Genomic DNA, 8,131 nt, shown 5'->3' with positions numbered 1-8,131 from the left:
CCTTCCCAGCCACGCGGCTACCCCAAGCCCTGCGGCTCACGGCCCGGGATCCCCTCGCTGCGCCGTGCAGGAGGGCCGCGGGGGCAGGGGCAGCAGGCCCGGGGACCAGCGCGGCCCCCAGGCCCTGTGCTGAGGACGGCTCTCCTCTCACGGCCAGCTCGCAGCCCAAGGTACTGCTGGACATGAACGATAAACGGCGACCTCGTGTCTTCCGACATCCCCGGTGCTAGTGCTGCAGCAGCCCGGGACGCGTCCCAGCTGGACGACCTCTGCGCTTCAGGCCCTGCCGTTGCAGCTGGAGCCCCCGGTTGATGGCTCCTTCCCTCAGGTGCTGGGCAAACGGGTGCCACGATGCTAAGAGGACGCAGCAGCCATGCGTCATGGCCCTGACCACAGGGCCTGGGCTGGTTGGGGCAGTGGGCAGAGCTGCTCTTCAGCACTGGGGCCCTTCACACCAAACCTAGGAAGGGTTTTGAGCGGCTGTTCGCAGGTTCCCGCAGGCCCATCGCTGAGGCTGTTGCAACCTGGCAGAAACAGCTCACCTTCTGCCCGTGTTCGGGCTTTCCCACTGCCCAGCTGGAAGGAAAACCAGCCAGATAGTGCAGCAGACATGGGCAGCAGCAGCCAACGAGGGGCAGCACCAGGAGAGTTAAGAAAGATCCTCCTTTTTTTTTCCACTGTATAAAAGCAACTTTCGCACCTCTGTCTCTACACCAAGCTTTCCTCAGCCTCTTCAACCCTCTTAGCAGGGAAACTTTGCTATCTGCTGGTACACCCCATAACCCACCCACCTGAGCCACCTCTGTCTGCAGCAACAAGAAGCAGTGGAGTTTGCTGCTGTCTCTTCTGCTGTGGTTTCACATCCGTTTCCCATATGTCCCAACCCCCTTTGCTGGGGCTGTTTGCAGAGGCAGTTCCAGGCACTGCTCTTCACCAATGTGAAGTCAAAGAGCTCGTTTATGAACGGTAGTTTGAAATGCTGTAATACTTGCCTTTCTCCAGCAGCTTCCTAGTGAGGATCTCGGGGCTTTCTTTAAACTGCAATTGGTTAAGCCTCAGAGGCCCTCCTCGTATTTGGCGTTACAGCTCTTTTACAGCTGGGAGAAAATACTTCAGCTTAGTTACGTGTCTCGCCTGGAGCCATGCAGTGAATCACTGCCAGGAAGAGGAACAGAATTCAAAAGCCCCTTTAACTGCCAGTTCTGGCCACCAGATGCTTCTCTTCCCTCCAACTTTGGAGTTATTTAACTCAGCACACATTTAATACTTAAGACACACGTTTTTCCATTACAACAGCAAATGCTAAAATTTAGGTCTCGTTTAACAGCTTCATGCCTCCACTCCGAAACAGTACATTAAGAAGAGCCGAGGCAGAAGGATGTAAAACATGTGCTGTCTGGCGGGCTCCCCAGATGTCCTCACCTGCTCAGAACTGCTCAGCTGCATCGCACACCCACTGCTAGCGTCTGACAGTGTCCGCCAGCCAGGCCAGCTCTCTGGCGGGGGTGCTGTGTGCCCAGTTATGGTAGACACTTGGTCTCAGTGGACTTGGTTGGGCCGTGCTGGGCCCCATGCGTCTCTGATCGGGTACGCAGATCAGCCCATTCTCATTTAAATTCTCTTAGTGGCAGACAGAAACAGAGGTGGGTTGTGAGCAGGAGGAGATGTTGGCAAGCTGCCCTCGCACAGTCCCGCCTGTCAGACTCCAGGCAACGTTTCTCCATCCACCTTAGCCTTTTTATGGAGGGACTCTGGCTTCATCCCAGCAGTAGCAGTCAGCGATGGTGCTCAACAGGGCAGTCACTGCACCCCACTCCCCCAGTGCTCCACATAGTCTCAGTGGGGCACGTGGTACCTGTGCCAGGGCACTCGGCTCAGCCTATGGCCCACATGTTGGCTTCCCAGTTCTGCTGTCACCTGCTGGACCCTCCATCCGCTGCTCCTGTGACCCAGCAAGATGTGTCATTGTCCTTCCTCTCTCAGTTGCCCTGGGTGCCTTAATCCTGCTGGAGAAGGTCAGCTGAGCTTTGTGAAGTTCACATTGGATGCCTGGTAAGCAAATAGATGTAGTAAGGATGCTTATTGCCTTGGGACCCTAGGGAAAAATAACAACTGTAACTCAGCATCTAAAAGACCTTAAGGTACGTTTAAGATAACCAGGCTCCTTGCTCCTGTAAATAGCTTTTCCAAACGCTTCCTTTGGAGAGATGGGGGTCAGTAGAAGGTTCCCAATCCACTTTTATTTAGAACTAGTGTATACCTGTCTTTTTCTTGTATGTATATTGACTTCAGTCTCTGGTGAGTTTTATTACTTTAGGGGGAAACATCTCATTATGACTTTCATTTTGCTGGGATAAATAAATTTTTAAAAATCTGTGTTCCATTCCCCTTTTCTACACCTGTTCCATTTTGATTTAATATTTTAGAGTAGGAATGCGTAGAATTAGGCAGATTACTCCATGTATTTTGCCAGGCCCTTTGTCTTAATCCTGACTCCTGTCACAGGGAATTTCCACGGATACTACAAGCAAATTTTCATGAAGTTACAGAAGAAAAACTGTTGTAGGTTGTAGCCTATGAGCTCCTCCTTTTGTTATCTAAGCACTGAATAGCAGGTTAGAATTCTGCACCTCTGATTATCAACTATTTAGTGAGATACTAAGGTGGGTTTTATTTAAAAAATTGCGATGGAGCTCTCATCTCTTCCTTTCAGATGTCACATCACTTCTGGTAGCTACTGTGAATGATAAGCAGTCATTCAGACTCCCCTCCCCAAGGCCAGCAATCGCATTTGTACATCGCTTTGATTTTTCTGCGAATAAAAGATCACTTATGAGTCTGGAGGGATGCATTATTCATCTTTGAACTCCCCTGAAAATCATTTCAAACCGTTTATAGCTCCAGTTGTTTAGAATTAGGGTGCATGACTTTGACTCATGACCAAACAGGTCTGGTCAAATTCTTCCCACGATGCCAGGCAAGGGCCAGTGGTCTTCTCTGCAGCCACGTTGTGTTCTCCTCAAATCGGTAGCAGTGCTTCTCATAGATGTTTGTGTTCGATCCAGAGGGGAGTATCTCCCTTTACCTGTGCTTTTGTACCTCCTACTGCAATGTATCACACACACATGAGGAACGGGGCTATACACATCTTTTCCTGGTGAAAAATTTTACAGGGACACTTGCATTGAAATATTCTCTTAATTTCTCCTCCTGTGGCATGCCTTTAACTTCCATTGTCTTAGCGGTGATCGTGTACTTTCTTTTTCATCCTGATGATGATCTTCTATCATATTTGAGGTACAGAAGCATACACATCTACAAACCAGGCTTTTCTGTCTTTTTTTTTAACCTCCTCTCTTGTATGTGAAGTCTAGATTAAGTTTAGGTTTTTTTCTTGCTGAAAACATGAGATATTTTACCCAGAGTGTTCTTCTGTTTTCCATCCAGACAGAAACAAGAAGGAAAGCACAAACGTGCTACACTCTGCCTCTCTGTGTTTGGAAACTGTGCTTGCAAAAACTGCTGGGTTTAATGCAGTCTTGTCAACAAGCTCATTCTCTACAGCCAGTCACACTTTAGACTGTCATCCAGCATTTTTAATGAGGGATCCCCTAACAGGCTTCAGGGATTTCAAAAGGATTTTAAGAGCCTTACACAATGGCACTCTAACCAGAGAGGAGCTGACGTTCCACAAAGCAAAGCAGCCCAGTAGTAACAACACCAAAAGAGCTTTCATGTCAGTGGTTCTCCTTTAGTTTTACAAGAGTGACTGCAGAAGGAACAACAAACATGAATATTTGTCCCAACCTTAATTGCTAGCTTCAAACCCAGAAGATTAATTTCTTATAGCCATGTTTTGCTTCTATTTTTAATGTACATGTGTAAATACCGGTTTTAAAAACCTCTCTGGCAGCCGTGAGAATTACATTACAATGACAACTCCAAATTTAAAGTTAAAAACATTTTTGTTTTAAGATTTTCATCTTCTTCCTGGCAAAAAACTGTCTTGAAAAAAATACTTCACAAGCCTCTTCCAACTAAAGAACATCTGTGGGGAGCTGCTGTAAATCTGGGGAGGGGGAGCTCTTCCAAAAGGACTTTCAGAAGCCCTGATTACTTATACTCTCATATTTCCCTTTCTTTTCCTACTACCTCATGTTGTAGTGGACACACCATTCATAGTAAAAGCTGGTAAACACAGGTGATTTCTGACTTTATTCCACCTCAACAACCCCTTCTGTCCTACAAGGGTCACTGCCTACCGGTGCACTACCACCCACCATGAGTGCACTTCTCACCGCTTATCGACTTGCAGAGGTGGTGGAAACATTTCCTGCTGCACTCAAACCTCCAAGTTTTAAGCCCAGTCTGGTTTCTCTCAGTTTACTACCAGGTCAGGCCAGGTCACCTGTGACAGAGCAGGGTGTACTGCTTGCATTGCAAGCATGGCTTCGGTTCAAACCAGACCACAGGTAAGCCCACCACTGCGGCTCTGCTAGACAAGCATGTTTATGAGTGCCCCCGTAGAAGAGCTTCTCTCAGCTGATGGGTTTTCTTCAGGAGGCCTGAATTGGCCCCTGTGGCTGCTCTTCGCCCATTTTGGTGACTGCTGGAAAAAAATCTACCTGGGGTGCAGATCATGGCTCAGAATTGCTGGGGTTTGTTGCAGTCTCAGTAGACAAAGCCGGAGAAGGGTAAGGACTGAGATGCAGCCCAGAGGAAAGAGAGAGGAGTGATGGTGGACAAATGTGTCATGGGATGTCACAAGTATTTTGTGACTCTTGAGTGCAAAAAAGCCCAAGCATAAGGGACCCATTGACCAGAAAGCATGTAAACCATTAAAGCACATTTTCTGCTGAAAGTTGGCTGCTTTTCTGACCAGGCTGTTTTTCAGAAACTGCTGCTCTCATCTGTGAAGTCAGAAATTGAGTTGAGGTGAATCTCCAAATAACAAAATGATATTTTGGCTCAACCTTCTATATTTTGTCTTGGCTTTTGCATGTAGATCAATTTCACACGATTTTAGAAGTTTATGAGGCGGTTCTGAGATTTAACTGGTCCTTGCTGCCATTTAGGGGTCAGTCTAGCCACACCTGAGCTAGCCTTACAGAGTTGCTCTGAAGTTTTGAGAGAGCAGGAGGGTCTTCGGCCCTGGGATATGGCCTTACTAAGCATGCTGGAACGACTGAGGTACACGGTGGCAGCAGTTAACTCGGAGCCATTCACCACATGCATGATGTCCAGTTTACTCCCCCTTGCCCTGAGCACATCCCCTACATTTTTCTCTGTTTACGACAGTACCAGCAAAGGTCCTATTTTTGTGAAGAAATGCAACACTGTGCAGAGGCTGGGGGAGGGCCAGCAACACGCATCCCACAGGGACATGGGCCAAAACTCAGAAGCCTAAAAGCAAGCCTTTTTCCCATTTAACTACGAAACCTTTGCTCCTCCCATACAAGAGGGGAAGTCTTATGCCTCTGCAGTATTTGCACCTGCACCGCTTGCCTCTTGTCCAAAAAAAAAAAAAGCAGCAAACATAAAAGGATGGCATTAAGTCCGTCACTGGAAAAAGACATTTTTTCCAGATAGATACAAGCCCTTTCCCGAGTTACTGAAGCTAAAATATTCTTCAGAAAAACTCAGCATGAAATGGAGAGATAAAGTCCGAAGTTTATGCTTTGATTTTTCTCAGGGAGGTTTTTGTGCAACTCTACATTAGTCTGAGCTGAGTGGCCTGGAACAAAGGCTCCTGTTAGTCCAAGTGATCAATTTTAAACTCTTCACAAATTGAAGAGTCTAGCAAGGCTCTTTATACAATCCCCACATTTCAATATGACAATTTTAGAGGAAAACTTCCAGAAATTGCCATTCTGAGTTGCAAAAGCTTTAAATTCACAAATATTTCAGTGTGTCAGGGACAGTTCTCCGGCAAATTTGAGCGTTATATTCCTGGAATAAGTGATCAAGTGAGCTCATGTGAGTCAGTCACTGCTGTACAAGACACACAAGTATTTACCATTAGTTCAGACCAGCTCAGAACCATTAGCACTAAGCTGGTGCATCAACTGAGGTGGAGGAAAGGCTGCTGATTTCTAGCAGTACCTTGGGGAAAGACAAACAGGACTTGGAGGGCTGCCTGGGGCTGAAAAGAGATTGTGTTTCATATAGCATTTGGTATTATCTCCTCGTTTAGCCGTAGCCAAGTAACAATCCATCTTTCTCCGGCACAAAGCACCGCACCAAAATCAGAACCACAACAAAACCAGCATGTGCTCCTAAATCATCACTTCAAGGTCTCACTACAATTTAAAATTAAGTCATCTGACATGGGGATTATCTCCTCGACTTCAGAAATAAAGCACAATATCCTGGGTAGGAAGTCAGGCTGCCTTGAATTTCAGTCTTTGTCACCTAACTGCTGTCAGAAGACACATGTGGTGGAAACCAGTCCACAAACATGTAACACAGCCACAACTTTTTCTTACTTGCCTTTTTCCAACAGCTAATGAATGAATGCATATGACTTGCAGGAACTGGGCCTGAGCCATACTTCTGAAGGCAGAAAGACTGCATAAAGACAGCTCCAGTATGAAGTAGAACAAAAAGACCTTTGTGGCAAACCGATTTCAGCAACATCACCAGGAGCTTCTGACTCAGAGCCCCATTCTGCCCAGCTGCGCACTCAAACCACCACCACCATCCCCCCATACCTGCCAAACCAGCACGATTCAGCCCACTTGGAGCTCTGCCACGAGCAACTGGACAGAACACAACTGACACAGCCATAAAGCAACATCTGATGAAGAAATTCTTTTTATTTCAGGGTTGTAATTAAGCCACACTTTGTCACACTGCTACTGGCTGAGGCAGGAAGGCTGCCAGGAGAAATGGCACATGGGATCAGGTTGTTATTCCACTTTAGACCAGTCCGCATTGGCCTGAGTCAACCTCAGACCAGTTTAACCTAGCTTTTTGCTTGCCTGGCAGGTACCCCAGATAAAAAGTCTGCTTGCATCTCTCAGACACAGAGGAGGGTGCTCCATCTCTAGCCATTAGCAAGAAGACGTTGCACAGGCTGCAGTTTTCCGGCAGCTCTTCATGCAACCAAGGGGGCATTACTACAGCAACAAAAAGTGCAAGACCCCACTGCCAAACATTCTACCTCCAAACAGCTTCTCAGGCCTGCTGCTCCCACTGTCCCTGCACACTGCTTTTTGTGGTTTTCATTGTACAGGGACACAGAACACCCCATACATGCACTTAAAGCAAAAGATTTAAGCAAGTTAGTGTCCACCTCTTGGAAGTGAGGATTAACATCTTCCTTCGGTGGGCCACCCAGGCAGCTTAACCAGCTCCCAGGCGGGCATCCCTGCTTGCTGAGCAGTTCAAAGGTGAGCTGACAGCTCCCCCCTCTGTCAAAAAGCACTAAAAGCAGCCTAAAAATCTGCCCTCTTAGCATCACTTGGCAGATAGGACTTGAATAATGGAGAATTATTATGCATTTTCTTTCATTTTTTGCATGTAGGTAGGGGGAGTCTCCAGGACAGTTTCCTGGTGGTACAGGACTCCCCAGCCAAATGCACTGAGTGGTACTAAAGCTTCAGTTCTCATCCTGCCCTGCTGCAGCTGATTTGGGCGAGCCTTACAGCCAGCAGCAGGGCACAGCCAGGACTTCATTCCCCTTCCAGCTGTTTAAGCACGTGCCCGGTGCCCTGCTCCAGTCCTGTGATTTGGCTTCTCCAGAGCGTAGCAGCAGGAAGGAAGGAGAGCAGAGGCGCTATTCTGCTCAAGCAGGACTGGAGGTTCTTGCAGGTCACTGGCAGGTCTGTCCTTGCTGCTCAGCTACCACACGTTTCACACCAAGGGGGTATCCATTAGTCCCTCCTTTCTGCATGTAAGAAAAATAGTGGATTTACTGAGCATTTAATGGCAGGCTGAAATCACACATGAAAATGTAGTCCCAGTAGGAGGTTATCCCTGATGCATTCCCTCTGCTGACAAGCCAGGCTGAGATATAAGCAGTGTGTTGCATGTGCTATATGTTTGTGTCTTGTGCAGAGTTTAAGTCCAAGGGCTTTTTTGCTGGTTCTTGAAACAAAACCAAAATGGGGGGGGGGGGGGGGGGGTTTTA

At 47.4% G+C, this 8,131-nt stretch overlaps 1 long non-coding RNA gene across 1 annotated transcript in view; it reads right to left on the bottom strand.

Annotated features, from left to right (window-relative positions):
* Nucleotides 1-6,451: 6,451 nt before the first annotated feature.
* Nucleotides 6,452-8,131, bottom strand: part of LOC118452329 — a 6,055-nt gene continuing 4,375 nt past the window's right edge. Inside the window, exon 4 of the long non-coding RNA XR_004842080.1 lies at nucleotides 6,452-7,888. This is a non-coding gene — a long non-coding RNA (uncharacterized LOC118452329). The remainder of the gene's footprint in view (nucleotides 7,889-8,131) is intronic.

The sequence above is a fragment of the Egretta garzetta genome, unplaced genomic scaffold (genome assembly GCF_000687185.1).
Source record: "Egretta garzetta isolate BGI_Z169 unplaced genomic scaffold, ASM68718v1 scaffold215, whole genome shotgun sequence".
NCBI lineage: Eukaryota > Metazoa > Chordata > Aves > Pelecaniformes > Ardeidae > Egretta > Egretta garzetta.
Note: the sequence above shows the minus strand (reverse complement) of the source record. Positions and strands in the feature narration are given on the sequence as shown.